The 25,008-nt window shown below is 52.1% G+C and overlaps 1 protein-coding gene across 2 annotated transcripts in view; it reads right to left on the bottom strand.

Moving 5' to 3' along the window:
- The window catches only part of LOC115542582 (plexin-B2), a 138,512-nt gene that overhangs the window by 83,349 nt on the left and 30,155 nt on the right, over positions 1-25,008 (bottom strand). For both annotated transcript variants that reach the window (XM_030354881.1, XM_030354882.1), the window contains exons 2-3: positions 23,685-23,738; positions 9,750-9,805 (exon numbers count right to left, since the gene is read on the bottom strand). The gene's annotated coding sequence lies outside the window, so the exon portion shown is untranslated. The remainder of the gene's footprint in view (positions 1-9,749; positions 9,806-23,684; positions 23,739-25,008) is intronic.

Raw genomic sequence — 25,008 nt, 5'->3', positions numbered from 1 at the left:
GGGATCAGAATCTGGAAGTAAAACCCTTCATGGCTGGGTGTGGGTCCAGTGCTCCGACAGTGAGTCACAGCAGGCTCGGTAGAGATCGTTACCATGTGCATAATACATTAAAAGTACAGATGGTCTTGGCCATGGATCAAAACAAGGTTGCGTGTGCGCGTGCGTGCCTGCGAGTGTGCCTGAGTGTGTGTGCATCTACGTGCGACTGTGTACGTATGTGTGCGTATGTTTGCATTTGTCTGCGCGTGTGTGTGTGTGTGTGTGTGTGCGCGTGTGTGTCTGTGCACGTGCGTGCGTGCACATGCGAGTACATGCACGTGTGTAAAAAATATCAACGTCTATTGCGGGGTCTCTCTCTGATTTGTGAGAACGAAAATCTGACGAGAACCAGCGAGTGACGCCCGCTCCATCTCTGGCCAGGCGGCCTCCCTCCCTCCCTCCCTCCCTCCCTCCCTCCCTCCCTCAGGCTGAGGTCATATTTTCTTGGAGATCGTTAAGTCGCGGCGCAGGGCCTGGGAGCTGCGCAGCGACCAGACATACGATCGCTCCCATTACCCGCGATTTATGGCAGAGAGAGTCATAAAACGCAGAGGAGGGCTGCTAAAACTTTTCTTCTCCACCAACCCCCACGCCCCCCCCTGTGTCTGGGGACCGAGAAAAACAAGATTAGAGAGCGAACCGTGCAAAGAGGGACGAATGAGATGTCTGAACGGTAACGGACGGGGAGAGGGGGGGGGGGGGGGGCGGGGAATGCGGACAGGTGACCACGGAAAAAAGAATAAAACAAGGGATCCGGTTTGTGAGGCTAGCTCCAACTCGACTTGTTGGATGACCTGTTGCATTCGGGGGGGGGGGGGGGGGGGGGGGGGGTTAACAGTCCTAGAGCCAAACACCAAACCCCCATCCGGTCTGAATCTGGCCCCCGCTCCAGCAGGGTTAGCCTCTAAAGCCGTCCCGGGAATCAGTTTGACGAGCGACCAACTGAAATTAAATAAAGTAATACAAGCGGACCCAAAAACACACACACACACACACACACTCATACAAACACACACAATCAACACACACATAGTAACACAACTACACACACACACAACGTAACACTCACACACAGTAACACAAGCCCACACAGTAACACTCACAGTAACACTCAAAACACATTTACACACACTGACACACACACACATACACACAGTAACACACACACACACTCTTTGCCAAACTTCCCCAAAGGGAGTGAGCAAAGCTGTGGGATAAGAACAGAACTCTGCACTGCTGGCACGGCAAATAAAGGAAATACAGTGCCAGGAACCACACACGAACACACACACACACACACACACACACACAAGAACACACACGCAGCCGGAGCTGGCACACGATTAAAAAGCCAGTCTAGTCAGAGTCCCTCTCTCCTTGTCTTTAATCGTTTATTTTCTTCGCTCTCTTTTCGCCTCGCGTCTTTTTCAACAATTCCCTCCATTCTGCCATTTATCTGCCTGTCCTCTGTGCTCCTGTTCCTCCCATCACCCCCCCCAGTCTTTCTGTGTTTCATACTTAGCACAGACACACACACACACACACACACACACGCACGCACGCCCCAAATCGTTTATCATTCAATCGTCCTCTCTTCCTGATCGTATTTTGATGCCTCTTCGTCTGTATTCTGCGTTTGTTTAACGTCCTCCATTCGCTCTCAGCACTCCTTCCTTCCGTCCGGGGAGTAGTATTAATACCACGCAGGCGACGGAGTCATCAACGGATGAGAGCTATATGATGACATGGGATCCATGCGATGCCACTTAAATATCTGCATCCGTTTGTGTTTGTGTGTGTGTGTGTGTGTGTGTGTGTGTGTGTGTGTGTGTGTGTGTGTGTGTGTGTGTGTGTGTGTGTGTGTGTGTTCATGAGCTCGGAGGACAAAAGAGCAATTTTTTGTGTCCTAATCACAAAATGTACCAAACGCAAAGTCACGCGCAGCACAATTGTATTTTTGGCATGTCGTTGGCTCGCTTCTTCTTTTATAGAAAATAAGGGACAAAGGGTTGAGAGATGCAGCTGCGAAACCACCCAAAACAGAAGCACAAGGTTATGAAGCAACCACCCACGACTGTACAGTAGTTGTACTTGGTTGGATGTCCACTGAACTCCTAAACTGGTCATACTGCTGCTGACCCCTCCGACTCATTGGATCTCTGATCCATCCCTGCCCCCTCTTTCTCCAAGCTACACCCACAAAGGCCTCAACACGAGCCTGGGGCTTGCCTAGAGCTCCCTACCCCAAGAGAGGCCTGACGGCTGATGGCCCCCATGCCCCAGCCTAATGTTAAGCTTTCCTTTGTGTCATCAGTGGCCACGGGGAGCCTTAGTGTAGCGTGTGTGTTTGTGAGTTTGAGTGTGTGCGTGGGTGTGGAAGAAGGGGAGGGAAGCAGGGTGTAGGGATGTAATGGTGACAGTCTCAATGGGGTGCGTCTGTAAGTATATGTGTGTGTCCATTGCGTTTCTTTGTGTGTGTCCATTGGGTGTCAGTTTATGCATGTGTGCGTGCGTGTGTGTGTGTGTCTGTACCTTTGCGTGTCCGTTGTGTTCCCGTGAGCATGTACGTGTTCACGTGTGTGTCTTTGCGCGTACAAACGTGTGAGCTTGTGTCCGTCTGCGTGCATGCGTGTTGTGTGTCTGTCCAAGTGTGTGTGTGTGTGTGTGTGTGTCCTACTCCTAACGCACTCGCACGTGTGCATGTTTGCGATCATACAATGTGATCGTATTGTCTCTCCCCGGTGCTTAAAGCAACAGGCAGAGGTGCGGCCTTCCTAACAGCCAGTGTGTGTGTGTGTGTGTGTGTGTGCGTGTTCCACAGTTTGCATGATGCGGGATCCCCCCTAATGGACGCTCAAAGGGGGGATGCCTGCGAACAGTGAGGGGTGGGCCTGAATGTGAACATGGGCCAGGGGACTGTGAGAGTTAAACATGGCAGATCCTTCCTCGGCAACCCAGCAGCTCTACATAATTACAGCTTACCGAACTTCCCTCTCAAGAGTTGCAGTGTGTGCGCGTGTGTGTGTGTGTGCGTGCGTGCGTGTCCATGTAAGATGTCTACGGTTGACATCTGTGTAGCTTTGAAGAATTTTGGCCGTGTGTGTGTGCATGCATATGTTTATGTGTGCGTGTGGGTGCGTGCGTGCGTGCGTGCGTGCGTGCGTGTGGGTGTGTGGGTGTGTGGGTGTGTGCGTGCGTGCGTGCGTGCGTGCGTATCTGTTAGCGCCTCATGCGGTGGATGCTATTTCAAGGTTCTTTTCAGGTCATTTAACATAATGTGTGTGTGCGTGCCTGAATGAGTGAGTATGCCTGCCTGTGTGCATTTGTGCCTGCGTGTGCTTGTGTGTGCGCCCGCGTGCCTGCTTGTTTGTGTGTGCCGGTGTGTGTTCCTGTGTGTGTGCATGCCTGCTTGTGCCTGTGCCTGTGCGCGTCTGTGTGTGTGTGTGTGCACTCACTCACACACACACACACACACTCCGTCCCCCTGCATTGCACTCTGCTGGCTCCTAATATTTTCTGGGGGTAAAACGTCTCGGAGTGGCTGCAGGACTGAGATAAACAGGCACCGTGAAACACAACGAGAATAAAAAGAGACATTAAGGAGACGCCGCACGGCGCACCGAAGAACAAAAGCACCACACAACTGGTCTTTACCAGCAGCGCGCCACCAATGCCAGAGTGGGTCCGATTATTCACTCACAAGGCATTACCGCACACACAACACACACGCTAACTTTCCAAAGCATGCAGGCATGTGTCTGTGTGCGCGCCTTATGTGTATGTGCGTGTACACATGTGTCAGTATGTGTGTGTTCACGTGTGTCCATATGTGTGCGTTTGAATGCGCCGACCTTCCACGTTTGTTTAAATACTTGCCCATATGTGATTTTACATACGTGTTGACATGCGTGTGTAGATGTGTGTCCATATGTATTGGTTTGAATGTGTGTCCATACGTGATTTTGCATGTGTGTCGACGTGTGTGTACTCGTGTGTGGTTATGTGTGTTTGTTTAAATGTGTGTCCGACTCCATATGTACATTTGCAAGTGTGTTGACGTGTGCGTGTGTGTATATGTGTCTCCATATGTGATTTTGCATGTTTGTGGAATGATGTATGTCAAGAATGACGGGTTCTCAGCTCCCACGGCGGTTGGGCGGATGGTGTGTGTGTGTGTGTGTGTGTGTGTGTGTGTGTGTGTGTGTGTGTGTGTGTGTGTGTGTGTGTGTGTGTGTGAAGTGCCACTTACAACTACAAGAGCCATTTAAGAGACAGGGAGCCAAGCGTAGCATGGGGGCGTGGCCAGGGAACAGACCACCTTTGTACCAGCGGAGAAGCCGACAGGGATAGGGGGGAGGTGGGGGGAGAGGGGGGAGGGCAAGGGGAGAGAGAGAGCACGATGGAGGCCGATGGGGATAAGGACAGGAAAGAAGAAGACTGAATTGTAGAGGATCAACCGACTGGATTGACTACAACACGCACAGGAATGCAGACTTCAAACGCGTGTGTGAGCGCCAGTGTGTGTGCCAGAGTGTGTTTGTGTGTGTGTACGTCAGAGTGTGTATGTGTGTACGTCAGTGTGTGCGTACGTCAGTGTATGTGTGTGTGTGTGTGTGTGCCAGTGTGTGTGTGCCAGAGTGTGTGTGTGCACCAGAGTGTGTGTGTGCACCAGTGTGTGTGTGTGTGCACCAGTGTGTGTGTGTGTTCGCTCCCGCCAGTGTGTGTGTGTGTGTGTATGTGTGTGCGTCTCCAACACTGATTGGACCTGGCAGTGGTCCCGCCCGGCGTAGCGAGGCGGCAGAACAGAGGGGGGGCGGGGGGACCTGGTCCTGCCCCCCCCCCCCCCCCCCCCTGCTGCTGCTGCAGAGCCCACAAAGCAGCACTCCAAAACAACACACAGTCCAGGGCCGAAGGACAATGAGCTGAACCCACACGGCGGGACAGGTACCCCTCACACCGACAACCCCCCCACCGCTCGGGAAATACCTCATTACCTCATGCGCCAACTGTGTGGGTGTGTGTGTGTGTGTGTGTGTGTGTGTGTGTGGGTGTGGGTGTGGGTGTGTGGGTGTGTGTGTGTGTGTGTGTGTGCGCCAACTCTGTCTGCCTGCGTGCGTGCGTGCGTGACTAACAAGTGTGTAACAAGTGTGTGTGTGTGTGTGTGTAACTGTGTGAGTGTGTGTATTGAGTCTGTGCGCGGGTAGCGTGTGCGTCAACTGTGTGTGTGCGTGTATCAAGAATGTGTGCACGTGCGTCCCCTCCACCCTCCAAAACCACATGACTGTTGCACCACGCCCTCCCGCCCGTCTGTCTGTCCGTCTGTCTGTTTACAGCCAACCTAATGAAGCCCTGATCTGCCGGTGTAATTAACAAACCACGCACGGCGCCGCCCAATCGACACACACTGTCGCTTCTCACTAGGAGGGAGAGGAGAGGAGGAGGGAGAGGAGGAGAGAGAGGAGGAGAGAGGAGGAGAGAGAGAGGAGGAGAGGAGGAGGGAGAGGAGGAGAGAGAGGAGGAGAGAGAGAGGAGGAGAGAGAGGAGGAGGGAGAGGAGGAGAGGAGGAGAGAGGAGAGAGAGGAGGAGAGGAGGAGAGAGAGAGGAGGGAGAGGAGGAGAGGGAGAGGAGGAGAGAGAGAGGAGGAGAGGAGGAGAGGAGGAGAGAGAGAGGAGAGGAGGAGGGAGAGGAGGAGGGAGAGGAGAGGAGGAGAGAGGAGGAGAGAGGAGGAGAGGAGGAGGGAGAGGAGGGGAGGAGAGGAGGAGAGGGAGGAGGAGAGGGAGGAGAGGAAGAGGGAGAGGAGGAGAGAGAGAGGAGGAGAGGAGGAGAGAGAGAGGAGGAGAGGAGGAGAGAGAGAGGAGGAGAGAGGAGGAGAGGAGGAGGAGAGAGGAGAGAGAGAGGAGAGGAGGAGAGAGAGAGGAGAGGAGGAGAGAGGAGGAGAGGAGGAGAGGAGGAGAGGAGGAGAGAGGAGGAGAGGAGGAGAGAGAGAGGAGGAGAGGAGGAGAGAGAGGAGGAGAGGAGGAGAGAGAGGAGGAGGGAGAGGAGGAGAGAGAGGAGGAGGAGAGGAGGAGAGAGAGGAGGAGAGGAGGAGAGGAGGAGAGAGGGAGGAGGAGAGAGGAGGAGAGGAGGAGAGAGGAGGAGAGGAGGAGAGAGAGGAGGAGAGAGAGGAGGAGGGAGAGCCACATGCTGACGCCCTCCTCCTCTCCTGAGGACATTAGATCAGGGGTGGAGGAAGACTCAGCCCACGTCCGTCTGGGTGTCGGCGTACAGAGGACACACTCTTGACAGACACGCACACAGACGCACACACACACACAAACACACACACACACACACACACAAACACACACACGGCTGGCCAGCGGATAGAGTCACTTGCCAAGGCAGCGACTGCCTGGATCCAAGTCTAACACCAAACGTATGCTACATCGATTTATTCAACTTAAATACTAAACAACGGAGCTGTGAATGCAGAGGACCAGTTTGAAGGGCCTCTAGCGAGAAACAGAGTTGTTTGTTTTCGTGGACTAATATTTGCGTACATTTGTGCGCGTGCTTTGTGTGCGTCTATGAACGTACTTGGCCTCAAATTATATTACGAGGGAGAGGTTGTGATTTGGGGAGCAGCAAACACACACATCAGCACGTACACAAACACACACTGACCCCTCCCTCGCTCCCGCCCCGGGGAGCGAGGGTCGAGGGCGAACCCCGAGGTATGCTAATGAGGGTCGGGCTCATGCATCATGCATGAGCACGAACTCGCTCTCACCTATAGAGGAGCCGCAGCAGACCCCCACCATCGAGGCAGGGGGCGTCTGCACCGACCGAGGCAACTACTGCGTCGTTAGGAGATCTGCACTCCGCACCGCTGAGGGGGCCGTAGCTGATGAGAAGGACCCTCCGTTTCTTAAAAGTGTTTATGGATCTTAGTGGGGGAACGGACTGCGTTTGTGTCGCGCTTTTATAGACACTCAACACGTTTTACAACTGTTGCCTAACTTTCACAACACACACACATGGGTGTCAACCACGCAAGGCGATAGCAGGCTCCTCCGGGAGCAGTTAGGGTGAGGTGCTTTGCGCGGGGGGGCCAACCTCGGCACGGGTATCGAACTACCAACCTTCCGGTTACCAGCCAATCCGCTCTACCTCCTGAGCTAGTGCCGCCCGCAGAGAGAGCGAGAGACAGAGCGAGAGACGGAGCGAGAGACGGAGCGAGAGACGGAGCGAGAGACAGAGCGAGAGAGCGAGAGAGAGAGCGAGAGAGCGAGAGAGCGAGAGAGCGAGAGAGCGAGAGAGAGAGCGAGAGCGACACGTCCCCGGCCCCCCTGCTCCCCATCTGCCTACGCGTCTGCCATACCGAAGCCTGTGATTGACAGGCGAGATTGATCCCCCGCTCGGAGACGACACAGGCGTCGCCCGCTGAAACGTAAACCGTCTCGTAGAGAGGCGGCCGCGGCCGCATCAAACGGCAGATCCCTGAGGCAGGCCCACGTCTAAAGAGATGCACTCCAATACCAGCCCTTAAGGCCTCCTAACTCCCCTTCAATTACAACCTCCATGTTGAAAGTGTCAACGCCTTAAAACCGTTCGACGTTCCCGTTCCCTGCATGCTCAAAGCATCCAATGTGGGAACGCCGTCGTATCGGGAACATCAGGGCCATCCGGGGTCGAGCTGGGAAACACCGGGCCCCACATCAGGGCCCCCCCACCCCGCTTCTCTCTGGCCCCCCACCCCTGATCACAGTAAGATCACTGTTCATTAGGCCGTCCAGACAGCTGTCAGCCGCCGCACGGGGCTGGTGAGGAGGACGGAGGGGGGCCATCAGGGCGGCCATCAGGGCGGCCGCACAGAAGTGGGGAGGATTACAGCCGCGGTCGCACCCCCGCCGCGGGCTTAGTCACGTAGCCCACAGCGTGGGCTGGGACCCGGGATTACAACCTATAGTGTGTGTGTGTGTGTGTGTGTGTGTGTGTGTGTGTGTGTGTGTGTGTGTGTGTGTGTGTGTGTGTGTGTGTGTGTGTGTGTGTGTGTGTGTGTGTGTGTGTGTGTGTGTGTGTCTCATTTAATCCTTTAACAACATACTACTTCGGCGGGAGCCTCTTCGTACTGTGGCCAATATTCCCTGCCATGACTAGATTTAATATTTGCCTGACCCCGGGCGCACTTTAGCAAGAAATGGTGTGCGTGTGTACGTGTCTGTGTGTGTGTGTTTTCTGCGCGTGTCTGTTTCTGTGGTTCTTTGTACGTGCGTGCATGTGATTTTCTGTGCGTGCGCGTGTAACCTTCATGGATTCTTGTAACTCAGATCCTGCCTGTCAACCTGCTTTGACGAGGTAAGTGATTCAGTGTGAACAGCTCAGAGCTCTTTGGCCCTGGAAGGAGGAAGGTTTGTAGAAGCGTGCTCGTGTGTGGGTTCTGTGCGTGCGTGCGCACACTGCTTTCGGTAGCCCTGATATGCGTTGGTTTGTGCGCTGGCAAGTCATTCCATTTGTTTGCTTCTTCAAATATTTATGTCCCGTATAATATTTTGTGTTTATGTGGACATAAATAAAGTAATCCAACTGTTTGGATTACGCGCGTGCGTGTGCTTACTGGGGGGAGAGAGAAAACTCTAATATGATTCTAGTTCAAGAAAAAAAATACAATAGTGGCAAGATCACAGAAGTATACAGACAACGAAAAGAGAGAGAGAGAGAGGGGGGGGGGGGGAGAGAGACCCTGAGAAGGATAGTTAAGGGAGATAGAGAGAGAGGGGGAGAGAGAGACCCTGAGAAGGAGAGTTAAGGGAGATAGAGAGAGAGAGGGGGGGAGAGAGACCCTGAGAAGGAGAGTTAAGGGAGATAGAGAGAGAGAGGGGGAGAGAGAGACCCTGAGAAGGAGAGTTAAGGGAGATAGAGAGAGGGGGGGGGGGGGAGAGACCCTGAGAAGGAGAGTTAAGGGAGATAGAGAGAGAGGATGAAGCGTGGACAGGGAGGGGCACGGGGGAGGGTGAAAGTGATCAGCTGATACGCGAGCAGGGACGCTTGTTGGGAGCGGGTCAGGACGCGAACTCTGAGTGAGGCCCCAGAGCCTTCAATTAACCCTCTCACCTTCACTCAGTCCCTCACCCCGTTACACACCCCATTACCGTCCAGACCCCACACCCTGCTGAGTGGACACACGTTTAAGTAACAAGCTAAATAAACCCATCGGCCACTATTGGGTTCCCCTCCCCAGCCCCCTGAAACTGCAGGGTGAACAAACACAGACTGAACCTGAGTGGAATTCAATACAGCGTGTGTGTGTGTGTGTGTGTGTGTGTGTGTGTGTGTGTGTGTGTGTGTGTGTGTGTGTGTGTGTGTGTGTGTGTGTGTGTGTGTGTGTGTGTGTGTGTGTGTGTGTGTATTGGAGAAAGTATGTACGAGTATGTTGGAGTATAAGTGTGTGTTGGTGTGTGTGTGTTGGAGAAGGAGTGTGTGTGTGCTGGAGAAGGAGTGTGTGTGTGCGCGAATACGTGTACGTTTGTTGGAGAAAGAGTGCGTGACTGTGTGTGTGCTTGCGGAGAAAAGAGTGCATGAGCGAGTGTGCGCGTGTGTCTGTGCGTAGTACGCGAGCGAAAGTGAGTGTTTGTGTTTGTTAGTGATCGAGTCTGATCGAGAGACAGCGTAGGGAGGGGAATATAACCAGCCGCAGAACGAGTTCAGCGAGTACGAAATGGGCCCCTTACCTGTTTAGTGGTGGCCCCCGGAGCCCTGCAGTCATGTACGGCCGGCCCTCTGCTATCTGTCAACACAGGAACACACAGCGAGTTAGACGCGGTTCAAACAGAAGTACATTATCGACGTGTCTGTTTGAATTTCAGCACATTGCTCGTTGCAAACGAGGCAGGGCTCGAAAGTCGAGGCAGGGAATCGAACGCTCTCCCGTCGAGAATGAGAAGAGGGCGAAGCCGGGAGGTAAACGAACAATGAGGCCGAGTTGATTAAGATTCATCTCAGCGGGGAGGCCCGATTAACACACACACACACACACACACACACACACACAGGAGTAACAAAACCAAATGGCCGTAACGTGATTTTGAACAACAGAACTGACCACTTTTTCCGTCGCCAGTCATTTACAAATCTGTGAGCTGACCCTTCGGTGTCACGGAAACAGGAAACCGTGACCCCGCTGCAACCCCCCCCCCCCCCCCCCTCTCCGCACAGTATTTTCACAGGCTATGCAAACACAGTGGGGTCCCGGGTTGTATTCCAACGTGAACCAACACGCACGCACAGTTGTCACACACACATGTGCGCGGACCGAAACAGAGTTTACACACACACACACACTCACAGTTGACACACACACACACACACTCACAGTTGACACACACACACACACACACACACACACACACACACACACACACACACACACAATGTGAAATAACAAGAAACCCACAATCCTCGTTCAGCTTCATTAAATGTTACTCGGGTGTGGGGGGGGGGGGGGGGGGGGGTTCATTTACTCCCCACCGGGGCGGGGGCGGGCGTGTCAAACCCGGTCGCGTCTACCGGTGGCTGAGACGGGGATATTGCTATGGCGACGGCCGACGGGGAAGATGCTGATGAGACAAGATGAATAGGCACAGATTCTCGAATCAGACCGAGCCGCCTTTTATTCCTTCCCTGCATGGGAACAGCAGGAGGGTGGGGGGGGGGGGGGAAGGGGAGGGGGGAAGGGGAGGGGGGGTAGTCTGGTGCCTGCTGACACACTTTGCGACATACATTGTGACTGGTAAAAATAAATATACAGAGGAGGACTTTTGCGGAATTTGAACTAAAAAAGGCAAGTTTAAAACGGGACGCGGGGGAAGTGGAACGTATTGACATGTGTTGTACTTCCTCAGTGGTGGGTCACTGATATTGAAGGCGAGAAGGAGAGCAATGGAATTCTGGGCAGCTACGTGCTAGACCGCTTTTCTCTCTGTGCCAAGTTTATAATTATAGCAACACTGACCTGGATTTAAAGAGTTACAGCTGAAAAACACACACCCACACACACACACACACACACACACACACACACACACACACACACAGAGACAGTAAATAAAGGTGTGTTTTGTGTGCATATATCCCCCCCTCCCACTCGCTTCTGCTCCCAGCTGTTGACATCAAACCCGACCGGTGATAAATAACCTCCACGTCCGCCATGTTGGGTGTGGAACACATGTGAGGCCCACAGCGTCTAACGCTGTTTCTGCCTAACGAAGCCAAATTAAAGGCAGCCAAACAAACACGAGACACCCCCAACGTCACGTGTGTGTGTGTGTGTGTGTACGTCGGTGTGTGTGTGTACGTCGGTGTGTGTGTGTGTACGTCGGTGTGTGTGTGTGTGTGTGTGTGTGTGTGTGTGTGTGTGTGTGTGTGTGTGTGTGTGTGTGTGTGTGTGTGTGTGTGTGTGTGTGTGTGTGTGTGTGTAGGGGGAGAGAAGGGTGTAGTTGGCTCTTGGCAGAGCTTCAGTCGGTGTTGGGGCCCCCACCGTGACGTCCAACGGAGCGGTCTAGGGGCCCCCTGTCCGCGGCCCCTATCTCAAAGAGCCATATGGCTCGGAAGAGTGATGCCTGTTTGGGAGCAATGTGTGGGTGTGTGTGTTGTTGGTGTGTTGTCGGTGTGTTGTCGGTGTGTGTGTTGGTGTGTTGTCGGTGTGTGTGTTTGTGTATTGTCGCGTGTCTTTGTGAATTGTCGCGCGTGTGTGTGTGTGTGTGTGTGTGTGTCATTGTTGTGTCTGTGTGTAGTCACTGTGTGTGTGTGGTTGTATACACGTGTGTGTGTGTGCGCGCTTGTTTGTGTACTTATACACAGCTGTAGCTAACGTTCAACATCTGAACATCCAGATGGCAACGCAACAGTGAGGCTGAAGGAACGGAGCGAGTATGACACACAAACACACACACACACACACACACACCAACATATGTACACAGCAACTCACAAACACACAATAATATATGTGCACACAAACTAACACGGACACAAACATGCACACACAGACAAACACACACATATACACAACAACATATGCAGAAATTTTTGCTCTTACACACTCTGAGATATACCAACACCTGTGTGTTAAAGATGCTTATTGGAGCAGCATACTAAATTTGTTTTCACACATCCCTGTGTACAGGAATAGAGGAGAATAACGAAAATTAGACTCATTAATAAGCAAGAACAAAAACAGCCCCTGCCACGGGTTTGGTGTCCCATGATATATACTTTAGATTACAGGTGTCCCATGATATATTCTTTAGATTACAGGTGTCCCATGATATGCAGATTATAGATGTCCCATGATGTATAGATTATAGGCGTCCGAAGATACATAGATTATGGGTGTCCCGTGATATATAGATTATCAGTGTCCCATGATGTAGACTATAGAAACTCCTTCTTGTAAACACACACACACACACACACGGGAGGAGAGGGAGGGAGACACAGGGTTGGGAGAAAGTGTGTGTGTGGGGGGGGGGGGGGGGGGGGGGGGGGGATGGAGACACCAATATCCATGGCGCACACATACACACACGCACAAGCAGGGCACAAGGTTAAGCCTGCTTATTGGCCGGCAGCTGGCTGCAGACATATGAATTTATTCATGAAAATATGTATTTCATTGGTTCAGGAGAAAGAAGAATGAGAGAAAGCTCACACGCGTAGACTTAAAGTCGTACACGCGCCTTCTTTACTAATTCAATATTAGGATTTGAGTCTTAGGGATGACAGCGATGTCACCTCCACGGTGAGAGACTGTGACATCCGGGATAATTACACCTCACCGTTTGCCAAGCACGGCTTTGGCACTGCTCGAGTGGTTTGAACGGGCAAGAAACTATTTCTGAAAAGCGAGCCCGGAATCGACTTCAAAATAGTAAAAGGGGGAGGGTACAACGGGGAACCAATTGATGGCTTCACACAGAATATACATTGGAATACTATACGGGCAGGCTCAGCAGATACAAACGTTGGATTAGAAACCGCAGACGGAACAGTGAACCATATTGAGACCGAAACGAGGGTTTAAGTCCAAAAAACACACAGAGAGCATACTTCAGTTGATATTTGGAGCGTGTCCTTACAATTTCTTAACATGAGATATTGCGTCTAGGACAGATGAGACTTCTAGATGTATGTAGATGTGGGCTTCTGAAAAAGCACACAATAGTTGTAGACAATTGAATTAACCCATTCTAATGCATGCATAAACTAGTCTCGTCTCTAGCAGTGGAAGCCCAGAATACAGTTCTACAGAGTCTTACAACACAGTGTCTCCCCATCCCAGCGTTGTATCTGCCCATACATCATGCGAGGGCACTGTTGACATACTGGAGTTCTTCTGATATAGATAAGGGGGTCCTTCCGGCCAGTTCGCCCCAGGGAACAGGTCACAAAGTGGGACTAGGGAACATCAGTTAAAAGATGGGGGCGCACACACACACACACACACACACACACACACACACACACACACACACACACACACACACACACACACACACACACACACACACACACACACACACACACACACACACACACACACACACACACACACCCCTTGACTTATTAAAACTAAACAAGACACAGATTTTCCACTACTTTGGACGCGGGAATTCTGAAACACTATTCCCAAATATTGTTCTTGGAATTCCCGCGTCCCGGCCCGAGATGGGAGCGCCTCAGAGCGGTTTCCCAGGGCCCTGGCGCACGGGGGGCCCCGGGCAGACGGGGCCCCCCCAGCAGAGGGGCCAGATTGCAGGCAGGAACGGCCCCTGCTCTCCCTGTGACCTCATGGGCCCAACCGCAGGGAGCTGGAGACACACACACGCGCACACACACACACACACACACAGACACATTCACGCTCATACACACACACACACACACATACAGCAACGCTCACACACACACAGTCCCACGCACAAACACACACACACAAAGTCATGCTCTCACACACAGTCACGCTCACACACACACACACACACACATCAGCAGTGATTGGATCTGCCAAGAGGCATGGTGAAATAATGGTAACTGTATACATAGTCGGAAGTAGCAGACATATTATTGGCAGGCATAAGCGGGAGTGCACGCACACACACACACACACACACACAGTCTTTATTCTCCATGCCACTATTGTAAGGACATACTAAATCCACAGTATGGGATCAACACAGACACAGTGTGTGTGTGTGTGTGTGTGTGTGTGTGTGTGTGTGTGTGTGTGTGTGTGTGTGTGTGTGTGTGTGTGTGTGTGTGTGTCTCTCAAAAGCTTCACACTGTGAGCAAGCCAGTGAAAAATGAAGTTCCCGCACAAAGGGATGCATTGACAAAGGAGAGAGAGAAGGAGAGGGAGAGAGAGAGAGAGAGAGAGAGAAGGAGAGAGGGCGAGGGAAACGATAGAGGGACACAGAGCGACAGAGAGAGAGAAGCAGAGTTTGAAATAGGGTAAACAAGCAGAGGCAGGGGATAAGGCGGAGGGGAGAGCAGCGACAGAGAGGGGATTTGGGGAAGGAGGAGACGAAACGTGACTCACAGGGCTGGGTGGATAATCAACACACACACACACGAGAGAGAGAGATAGCGACAGAGGGAGGAGGGCGAGAGACACAGATGCACAGCGAGCGAGAGGAACAGGGATCAGGAGTCTTAAGGAAGGGGAGGGCGGGGGCACATCGAAAGGGTTAAGGGCGGGAGAGAGAGGCAGAGTGGGTGGAAAGGGGGAGGAGCCAGGAGAGAGCGAGCCGGGAATCGAACCCGGGGCCTCGGCGTCACGTAGCGCCATGCCTTTCATTAATAACTCCTCCCGAGAGAGGACGACAAGTGATGCCGTTCAAGAGGTCGAGCGGTCAATGTTGTCGTCGTGGCGATATCGCGCCGGGCGAGACCGGACAGCAGTCTAATCCCGCCAGCCCAGCGAGGTTCAACCGTGACGAGGCACAGCGGCTACGAGCCCAGCCCGTGTTATTCGTATAAAGCCGTCACACGGGGTAAGGGTGTCCCACAGGGCTTCACGGGGGCCACGTCTACAGCACCTCTGGGCCCTCTTAGGAGAAACTCCCTCGTTCTCCCGGAACTACCCCGGGGCAGAGACTGGGAAGAGGATCCCTCCTTCCAGAAAGGGCTCGGAATGTCATAATGCCCGCAGAGAAAGCATAACACAGTAATGAATCTGTAATGAGCCTTGTTAGGAAGTTGTAGTCTGATATGCTGTAATGTGATACAATGTTTGTAGAATAAATGGATGGTTTTGTGTGTGTGTGTGTGGGGGAGGGAATTAGGAAGATACAGCAAAGACTGAACATTTGGGAACAACAAGTTTAGTGCAATAATTTTAAGGGGCAGGCAGGAAAAGAGAGACAGAGACACATACAGAGAGAGACAGAGAGAGAGAGAGAGACAGAGACAGAGACAGAGACAGGGAGAGGGAGAGGGAGAGGGAGAGAGAGAGAGAGAGAGAGAGAGAGAGACAGAGAGAGAGAGACAGAGAGAGAGAAAGAGAGACAGAGAGAGAGCGATCTCGTATGCCAGTGTTTAAAGTAAAGAGGAATGTCCACCAATCGAGAAGTGTGAGAAAACAGAGATTGAGGATGCGTGAGACAATTTTACTTCATGGAGCCCCTTTACGGAAAAACACTTGAACCCCCCCACGCACGCACGCCCGCGCGCTCGCATACGCACACACACACACTTTGCGATTGTCTCTCTGCACACTCGATCATGTTGTTCTGTCCTGTCAGCCGTGTTTACCGGCTCACCGACATGAGCCTGCTCTCCAGATAACGGAGTCCACTCCCACTGGGAGACGGAAATAACCGGGCACCCAGTGGGCGTCACCTCTCCCCCTAAGTCTGTAATGATATGGAGTTAACCGTCGCACGCGGGACGACAACAAACAGAGCTGCCGTCTAATTATCACCCCTTCGAAATAAAATCGCCAAGGAAATAAAACATGAAAAAGAAAAAAGTACAGAAAAGGTTCAGATATCAAAATAAGAGCCCCGCTTTGTGGTTTGCGATAAACGGTCATGATTTGTGTGGTTGATTTATGTGTGTGTGTGTGTGTGTGTGTGTGTGTGTGTGTGTGTGTGTGTGTGTGTGTGTGTGTGTGTGTGTGTGTGTGTGTGTGTGTGTGTGTGTGTGTGTGTATGTGTGTGTGTGTGTGTGTGTGTGTGTTCACAGTAAGGACAGGAAACCGTTGGGATGTTGATTTGAAGTCTCTGGGGGGTTCGAGGTATGCACTGTGTAGGCACACACACACACACACACACACACACAGAAACACACAAACATGTTTCCCACAGTGACCCAACAGCTCCTCAGCTGCAAACCATCAGATGCATCTGAACATGCGGGCGTTCACCCCCCCCCCCCCCCCCCCCCCCCCTCCCCACTTCCTGCTAACCCATTCCAAATGTAAACACACCACCTCTGCTCCCTCTCAAACCTCCCACCTCCTATTCCCCTGCCCTCCCCCCTCTTCATCACTGTCCCTCTCTCTCCCCCTCCCAGTGTGTGTGTGTGTGTGTGTGTGTGTGTGTGTGTGTGTGTGTGTGTGTGTGTGTGTGTGTGTGTGTGTGTGTGTGTGTGTGTTTACAACTCCCCAACGATCCTTCTCCAATCAACGCATAGCCCACACTTAAACCCTGTACTATCCATCTCCCCATCTCTGCCCCCTCCATCTCCCTCCCCCTTCGTCTGCCCCCTCCATCTCCCTCCCCCTTCGTCTGCCCCCTCCATCTCTCTCCCCCTTCGTCTGCCCCCTCCATCTCTCTCCCCCTTCGTCTGCCCCCTCCTTCTCTCTCCCCCTTCGTCTGCCCCCTCCTTCTCTCTCCCCCTTCGTCTGCCCCCCTCCTCCCTCCATCTCGCCCCGTCAATATATTCCTTTCCAACCCTTCCTCACCTCAATAATCAGGTCTCCCTCTCCTGCGCCACACACACACACACACACACACACACACACACACACACACACACACACACACACACACACACACACACACACACACACACACACACACACACACACACACACACACACACACGTTTGTGCCCCGGCACGGCCAGAGAGAAGCAGAGTAAATCCCTTCTGTAAACTAAAGTATTGGACAGCGGCCCACGTCGTACGGCCCCTCTTTAGGCCGCTCTGGGGGCGATAAAGCCGCCCTGACAAGGCTAAGAGGGGGGGGGGGGGGGGGGGGGACACAGAGCGAGAGATAGAGAGGCAGAAAGGGAGACACACATTTTAATTTTAATGGCGCAGTGCGAATACACCATTAGAGACCAGACCCTACGCCGCCATTAGTGCTCGTTTACATGTTCTGTGTATTGTTAGCAGTAGTGTGTGTGTGTGTGCGTGCGCGTGTGCGTGTGTGTATTGGGGGAGCCGTGTTTGTTGTATTGGGGTGGTGTGTGTATGTCTGTGCAATGGTGGTTGTGTGTGTGTGTGTTTGTGGATTGTTGTGTGTCTGTGCGTGTGTGTGTGTGCACGAGGTCGTCGTCGTATTTCACAGCGAGGCAACAGTTAGCCGCGACGGCGTGTCCCAGAGCAGTTAGCGAACAATTAGCTAAAAGCCGAGCCAACGACAACCACAACAGCATCGGGCTAATGTAGCACTCCTAGCGCAGGCACACAGTCCTCTGGGGGTCCGGCAGTTAAAAACCCATTGCCTGTCGTGGACTTCAGCTCATAGCCTAGCCTCGCATAAAAATAAAAAACAGCACAACTGCAGCAATAAAGCACCTGGATGGGGAGAATTATAGATATATTGGGCGGCAATACCAGAGGCGCTAGCTAGCCGTTTAGCTAGAATACTCGTGGTGGCCGTTGGCTGGGAGTGGGGAGGTGGTGCTTAAAAATAAATATGATACGATGCATCATCAGCAGACTGAGGAAAAACTAAAATGTGCCTCAATTCTGAGACTGGCTTCTATTACATCCTCTGTGTGTGTGTGTGTGTGTGTGTGTGTGTGTGTGTGTGTGTGTGTGTGTGTGTGTGTGTGTGTGTGTGTGTGTGTTCTCCACACCCCCCCTTAAAACAACTACTGGTAGGTGTAAAGTATGCACCCTTCTCTACCTCCCTCTTCCTCTCTTACCTCGCTGCCGTGAGGAAACGAAACACCCACTCACGCTAAGTACATAATAAAAAGGCTGAAGCCCATATGAGGGTAAGCTCTAATCAGGACTGCATTCAGGCGCACTGAATGGGGAACAGATCCTCGCCTCGCGTCGCAGACGAGCCGGCAGCAAAACGGCGGGAAGAGCGAAGGGAAGAGCGAAGGGAAGAGCGAAGGGAAGAGCGGAGGGAAGAGCGAAGGGAAGAGAGGAGGGAAGAGAGAAGGGAAGAGCGGAGGGAAGAGAGGAGGGAAGAGAGGAGGGAAGAGAGGAGGGAAGAGAGGAGGGAAGAGAGGAGGGAAGAGAGGAGGGAAGAGCGAAGGGAAGAGCGAAGGGAAGAGCGAAGGGAAGAGCGAAGGGAAGAGAGGAGGGAAGAGAGGAGGGAAGAGAGGAGGGAAGAGAGGAGGGAAGAGCGAAGGGAAGAGCGAAGGGAAGAGCGAAGGGAAGAGAGAAGGGAAGAGAGGAGGGAAGAGCGAAGGGAAGAGCGGGTGCTGCCACAGTTTGTTGTGATTTGAACAAATCTATAAAAATATTTAACCGGGTTTGGATTCGGCGATAGGAGGCACGCGGACCCGCACTCCATCTCGCGGACGGCCGACATAATCAACCCGTGGTGGCGGTAAATCCGGCGTGTTTAAGCCGTCATAGTAAAGCGTGGCTCCCCCCAGCCGTTTGACTGCTGCCGAGAGCAGGCGCCGGGGCAGGTAAATCACTAGAATGAAGCTTGTGGTTTTTTTTATCCTTTATTTATTTATTGAGTTATTTCGGATTTTATGACCGACAGGTAGACCCTGCAGTGCTGCGAGACACAGCATACATTACAATCTCGTTCTGTGTGTTTCTAGGTTGAGATATTGGAGGTGGGGGTTCATAAATCATATTGACTGATACGTTAAAAAAAAAAAGGTACACGCTAGTACGGAATAACAATGTGGGAAATACAAGCTTTTAATCCCACCGGACCTACGAGTTCTTAGAAGACTAGCAGCAGTGCAATCATGCTCCTACAATTGACTTTGTCCAGCCCCTAAAACAAAGCTCAATACATCTGGGTGTGAATGGGACTGAGAACCTTTGTCAAAGCCAATTATGACAGAAATGGGGGCATATCGCGTGTGCAAATTGTAAAATCCCCAAAAAGCAGGATTTCTGTGGTTCGGGGTTCGCTGAGGAGAATGAATACTGAATGGACATCTGTTCGCTGTTCATCGGGCGCATTATTTCTCAGACTGGGGCCCCCGGACCGAAATGAGGGCCGAAGACTCAATTGGCAATTTCACTTCCAATCCCGGCGTCGCTCCCCCACGGTAACGTCCGTCGAGTCTCCATTTGAGTATTTGGTCACAAAATAAGTTTTTATTTTCTCAGCTTTATAAAAAAGGGACTTTCCTTTCCCAAGTCCGTAAAACGTTTGACTCAAGGACGTAGGTTAATCCATCATGGCCCGTCGGATTCTAAATCACGATACAATCACATTTTCTCCAGGACGTTTTGTCTTGCCTTAAAACATCCCCGTTTGAAAACACGTTATCCATCTTGATATCTTACTCGGGAACGCTTCACGTTTCCTCTGAAGTCACACAAACTCCATGAGCCTGGGTTTGAGATTGCTGTGCCGGAGACGGGGTTGGCTGGGGAGACGATAGCATATGGATAACGTTAATATTGTGAGCGAGTTATCTGTCCCGTGACACTCCCGGCATCAACATCTGCGCTCAAGCTTGGAAAAACACGTTCTGTCGAACCGGGAACGGAAACGGAACGCTTGTTGACTATAGTGCATGCCGGCCCCAACTTCCCATGGAGGGGTGTGTGTGTGTGTGTGTGTGTGTGTGTGTGTGTGTGTGTGTGTGTGTGTGTGTGTGTGTGTGTGTGTGTTTCTTGAGCCAGGTTTCTCAGCTGCGGTTTACCTCCGGGACGCTGAGAACACCCACACACACGTGCTTGTGGATGTGTGTGAGAGCATGTGTGTGTGTGTGTGTTTTTCGGTGTGTGGATGTGTTTGTTTGCCTGAGGGTATAACCAATATACAGGTGGCAGCAGAGAGAGAGAGAGAGAGAGAGAGAGAGAGAGAGAGAGAGAGAGAGAGAGAGAGAGAGAGAGAGAGAGAGAGAGAGAGAGAGAGAGAGAGAGAGAGAGAGAGAGAGAGAGAGAGAGAGAGAGAGAGAGAGAGAGAGAGAGAGAGAGAGAGAGAGAGAGAGAGAGAGAGAGAGAGAGAGAGCGAGAGAGCGAGAGAGAGCGAGAGAGCGAGAGAGAGAGAGAGAGAGGCTGTGGAAGATCTGGGGGTGGCCTTGTGTGAGTGGTGGTGTGACTGAGGTGGTGGTCTTGGGTGGTGGTGGTGGTGGTGGGTGGGTGATGGAGGATCTGGGTCTGCTTTTGTTGTTGGTGGAGTCGTTGGAGGAGTGAGAGGGGGGGGGGGTCTTATTAGTGTTGTATGATGGAGGTGGTGGAGGAGAGGGAGGAGGTTTTGTGGATAGTGTGTGACGGAGGTGGTGGAGGAGGAGGGGTAGTCTGTTCGCAGTGGGTGACGTAGGCCTCCCAAACCCCACCCAAAGAGACAACGTCAGGTCATCAACTTTTAAACGTGCTGCTTAGCGAGCCAGGCAGCAGCGTCGGCAATTTGTCGTCCATGAGAGCGAGACCAAAGGATAATTCACAGGGAATTATGCATGCGCCGACTCTCCCGGCCACACCCACACGTCCCTGGATCGGCCAATTAGAGAGGAGGACATAAGGGAGGGAAGTGTGCAGGACCGACGAGAGTTTTATTCCCGCACTTCAGACTCAACAACACACCCTGCAACGTCAGCGACACAGCAAACAAGTGAACCCCCTCTTTAAGACGCTCGTAAACCTCTGCCACGCACCGTAAAAGCAGTGTTGGAATCGTCTCAGTTCAACATTTCATAGCGCGTGTGTGTGTGTGTGTGTGTGTGTGTGTGTGTGTGTGTGTGTGTGTGTGTGTGTGTGTGTGTGTGTCGACTGTGTGGGTGTTTGCGTACCGTTTGCGTGTGTCTACATTTGGTGTGCATGTATGTGCGTTTCATGTGCGTGTGTGCTCGTACGGCATATTAGGGACGTGCTATGGAGACTCATTAACTACAACACGATGAAGAATTTCATCGCTGTTGATGTGAAAACACGTCGGGGAATTCACAGCTCACGGCCGCCTCAAAACACACCTGCACTATAACCGTCTCCCCCTTCCGGGCACAAACCCGCGGTTGGTGTGTCCGGGTCTGAAGGTCAATGGCCGCACGACAGGACACGGGTTCAAAGGCCCTTCCTTTTACAAGTGAACGACTTCCCGAAACAAGCCCGCTATCTGACTTCATATCCCGCGGGGACACATATCCCTCAGCCAATAGGCTCACACCGACAGTTACAAGCCTGTAAAGTGTCTGTCTGTCTGTCTGTCTGTCTGTCTGTCTGTCTGTCTGTCTGTCTGTCTGTCTGTCTGTCTGTCTGTCTGTCTGTCTGTCTGTCTGTCTGTCTGTCTGTCTGTCTGTCTGTCTGTCTGTCTGTCTGTCTGTCTGTCTGTCTGTCTGTCTGTCTGTCTGTCTGTCTGTCTGTCTGTCTGTCTGTCTGTCTGTCTGTCTGTCTGTCTGTCTGTCTGTCTGTCTGTCTGTCTGTCTGTCTGTCTGTCTGTCTGTCTGTCTGTCTGTCTGTCTGTCTGTCTGTCTGTCTGTCTGTCTGTCTGTCTGTCTGTCTGTCTGTCTGTCTGTCTGTCTGTCTGTCTGTCTGTCTGTCTGTCTGTCTGTCTGTCTGTCTGTCTGTCTGTCTGTCTGTCTGTCTGTCTGTCTGTCTGTCTGTCTGTCTGTCTGTCTGTCTGTCTGTCTGTCTGTCTGTCTGTCTGTCTGTCTGTCTGTCTGTCTGTCTGTCTGTCTGTCTGTCTGTCTGTCTGTCTGTCTGTCTGTCTGTCTGTCTGTCTGTCTGTCTGTCTGTCTGTCTGTCTGTCTGTCTGTCTGTCTGTCTGTCTGTCTGTCTGTCTGTCTGTCTGTCTGACTGACTGACTGACTGACTGACTGACTGACTGACTGACTGACTGACTGACTGACTGACTGACTGACTGACTGACTGTCAGTATGTGTGTTTTGTCCAAATAGATCATGAGCATTGCGTTGTTGTTTTCAGTTCTGTTGATGCAGCTTAGAGTCCAATAAACTGCCACCAAGAGGACTTTTACAGGAGTCTTCCGAAGGAATTCATTACGTGATGTAATAAATGTGCTTCTACGACCAGTGGGGGAGAACAAGACAGAGAGCGATAGAGAGACATAGAGGGAGAGAGGCGAGTCGGTGAGCCAGAGAGAGAGAGGCCAACCAACGTTGGAATGCGCTAGGGAATCACAGTTGCATAGAAGGAAGGTCTGGAGTCTAAAAGGAGGTCTGGAACAGTGGAGAACCACCGGTCTGAGCCTCAGGAACCACATATGTCTTCAGTCATTACGATTATTTAACTACCAAAGCCTTCATGCACTGTTAGAAACACAAAGTGACCGAAAAAGCTGCAACAATGAAACAGCAAGCAATCGAAACATGAACTGACATTATTAACATTACTAATGAAACATTAGTTCAGGGGTGACATTATGCCACCAGGTGTGAGTGTGATCAGCCGTTACAAGGCGTTTGAAAACCGGCCTTCTGCTGTGTGTTTTAGTGACATCACAAGTGGGCGTGTCCACCTAGATGTGTGCTGGATAGATCGGCCTTCCAGCCTACCCTGCGAAATGTCGCAAACGTTGCTCATCTATCCGTCATACATCTAGGGAAACACGCCCACTCGGGACGTCACTAAAACACAGGAAATGGGTGATTTTCATAATGGCGTATCCCGCTCACACCTGGTGGCGTAACATCACCCCTACGTGTTTTCTTCTGTCTAATGGCACGTTTCCACTGCAGGGTGCGGTACAGTTTGGTTCGCAAAGGTGCGGTACGGATTGCGTTTCCACCGCCAAAAGTGGGCGTGACCTGGATGGAGCCGTACTCGTTTTGCCCTCGTCTTCAGTACTCCTCCGTTGGGGTACTGAGACGCCTGAAAGGGTGCTGGAAAATCCGAGCTACACACCCCCTCCGTTGATTGGTCGACAGAATCGTCACTTCCGGGCGACGTGGGGATAAAAACAAACAAACAGTAGCCTCGAGGTATTATTCTTTACAATGAACATGTCGCGTAAAACGCTTGCTTGGGCGAACAAGGAGGTGGAGACGTTCCTCTGCATTCTTGGGGAGGAAGACGTTGTTTACGATGTTTACGTAGCTGCCGCGGCGATCGACATCCGGCCTACCTTAAAGGGTACCGTCGGCGCTGGAAACGCGACCTCGGAACTGAGCGGGGCTATACCGCCCCCTCCCTACCGGACTGAGGCGAACCGAACCGTACCGCACCCTGCAGTGGAAACGCGGCATATAGCGCGAGGCTCTCCTCTGTGTGTCCTGCGGGACCCCTCAGAATGCCCCCCAGAGCCCAGGTCGTCTCCCCTCACCTGTTTGGCGTCGCAGAGCGGATCTCCGGTGACGAGAACGGCCTCAGTCCTCTCCTGGTGAACAGAAAAAACAAAAGGGGAGATTGGTTATAGATTCAGAGTTGGGTTAGCAAGACATGCCAACGGAAGCTACGCTAGCTCCCGTGTTGCGTTGATGCGGAGGTCCATAAAACGGACTATCACGATCATCCATTATAACTATCGCAATAAAGAACAATCTCCATCTTCTGCCATTTTAAAGACCCCCAGCCCCCAACGAGGAAGCTAGCTTAGCTTCCTCGTTGGCGTGTTTGTGGGCAACTATAAAATGGCGGACCATGGAGTTTATTCTTTCTTACGGTTAGCGTCGTTAAGGGGGTTTCGTAAGCCTGTAATTAGTGTTCTCCGTGTGCCTCTTCAGGAGCGCGAGGGCCGGGTCGTATCAGCCGATTAACGGCGGCGGTGGGATCTGACCTCGGTGCGATTGCACTTTGTGTAAAACAGGGAAATAATCAGATGAGCGCCGGCGCTCACAGCAGGGCGACCGAACCGCTCCGCACATAAAACCGCAACGACCGCCCAAGGTGGAGCCAAGACTCACAGGACGACCATAAACACATAAAGAGAGGGGCTGGATCATTTATGCGTAAGCACACACGTGTTGAGACACACACGCGTTGGAACAGACACACGTTGAAACACAAACACACACATACAGAAACGGACACACACAAAGTGACACACAAACACTGACTGACAAACCCACTCACACACACACACTGAACAAGACACAGACGCACAGAAACAAAAACACACTAAGACAGACAAACACACACTGACTGACAAACACACATGCACACAGACTGACAGACACATAGAAACACAAACACACAAACACAGAAACAGAAACATACATACACACAGGTCGGGACTAAACGCATGAACCACGTGCACGCAAGTACTGGTTCGCTCACAGCTAAACCTAATTACACTTAATGGCTACAGCACAGCACTCGCCCAAGTGTCTCTCTGTCTCTCTCTCTCTCTCTAACAGTCTCTCCGTCTCTCTCTCCATGTTTTTTCCATGACTCAGTCCAATCAGGGCTGCTTAAGTGCTCCGTGTAATCTAGAACCAACTAATCAAGTTCCTATGCTCCTAATCAATCCCCGCAGTCACGACGATTCAGGCTCGGTGGGTAATCAATCCCAGAGTGGAACTAGTTTTGTTCTCGCGTCGTCGACGCAGACGTTGGCAGCGGGGGCCTGCGATCGCCCCGCCGCAAATAAATAAACACGACAAGCAGAGCACAGAGGAAGTGGTGGTAGAGACCTGTCAAGTGCCGGG

The sequence above is a fragment of the Gadus morhua genome, chromosome 4, assembly GCF_902167405.1.
Source record: "Gadus morhua chromosome 4, gadMor3.0, whole genome shotgun sequence".
In the NCBI taxonomy this organism is placed as follows: domain Eukaryota; kingdom Metazoa; phylum Chordata; class Actinopteri; order Gadiformes; family Gadidae; genus Gadus; species Gadus morhua.
Note: the sequence above shows the minus strand (reverse complement) of the source record. Positions and strands in the feature narration are given on the sequence as shown.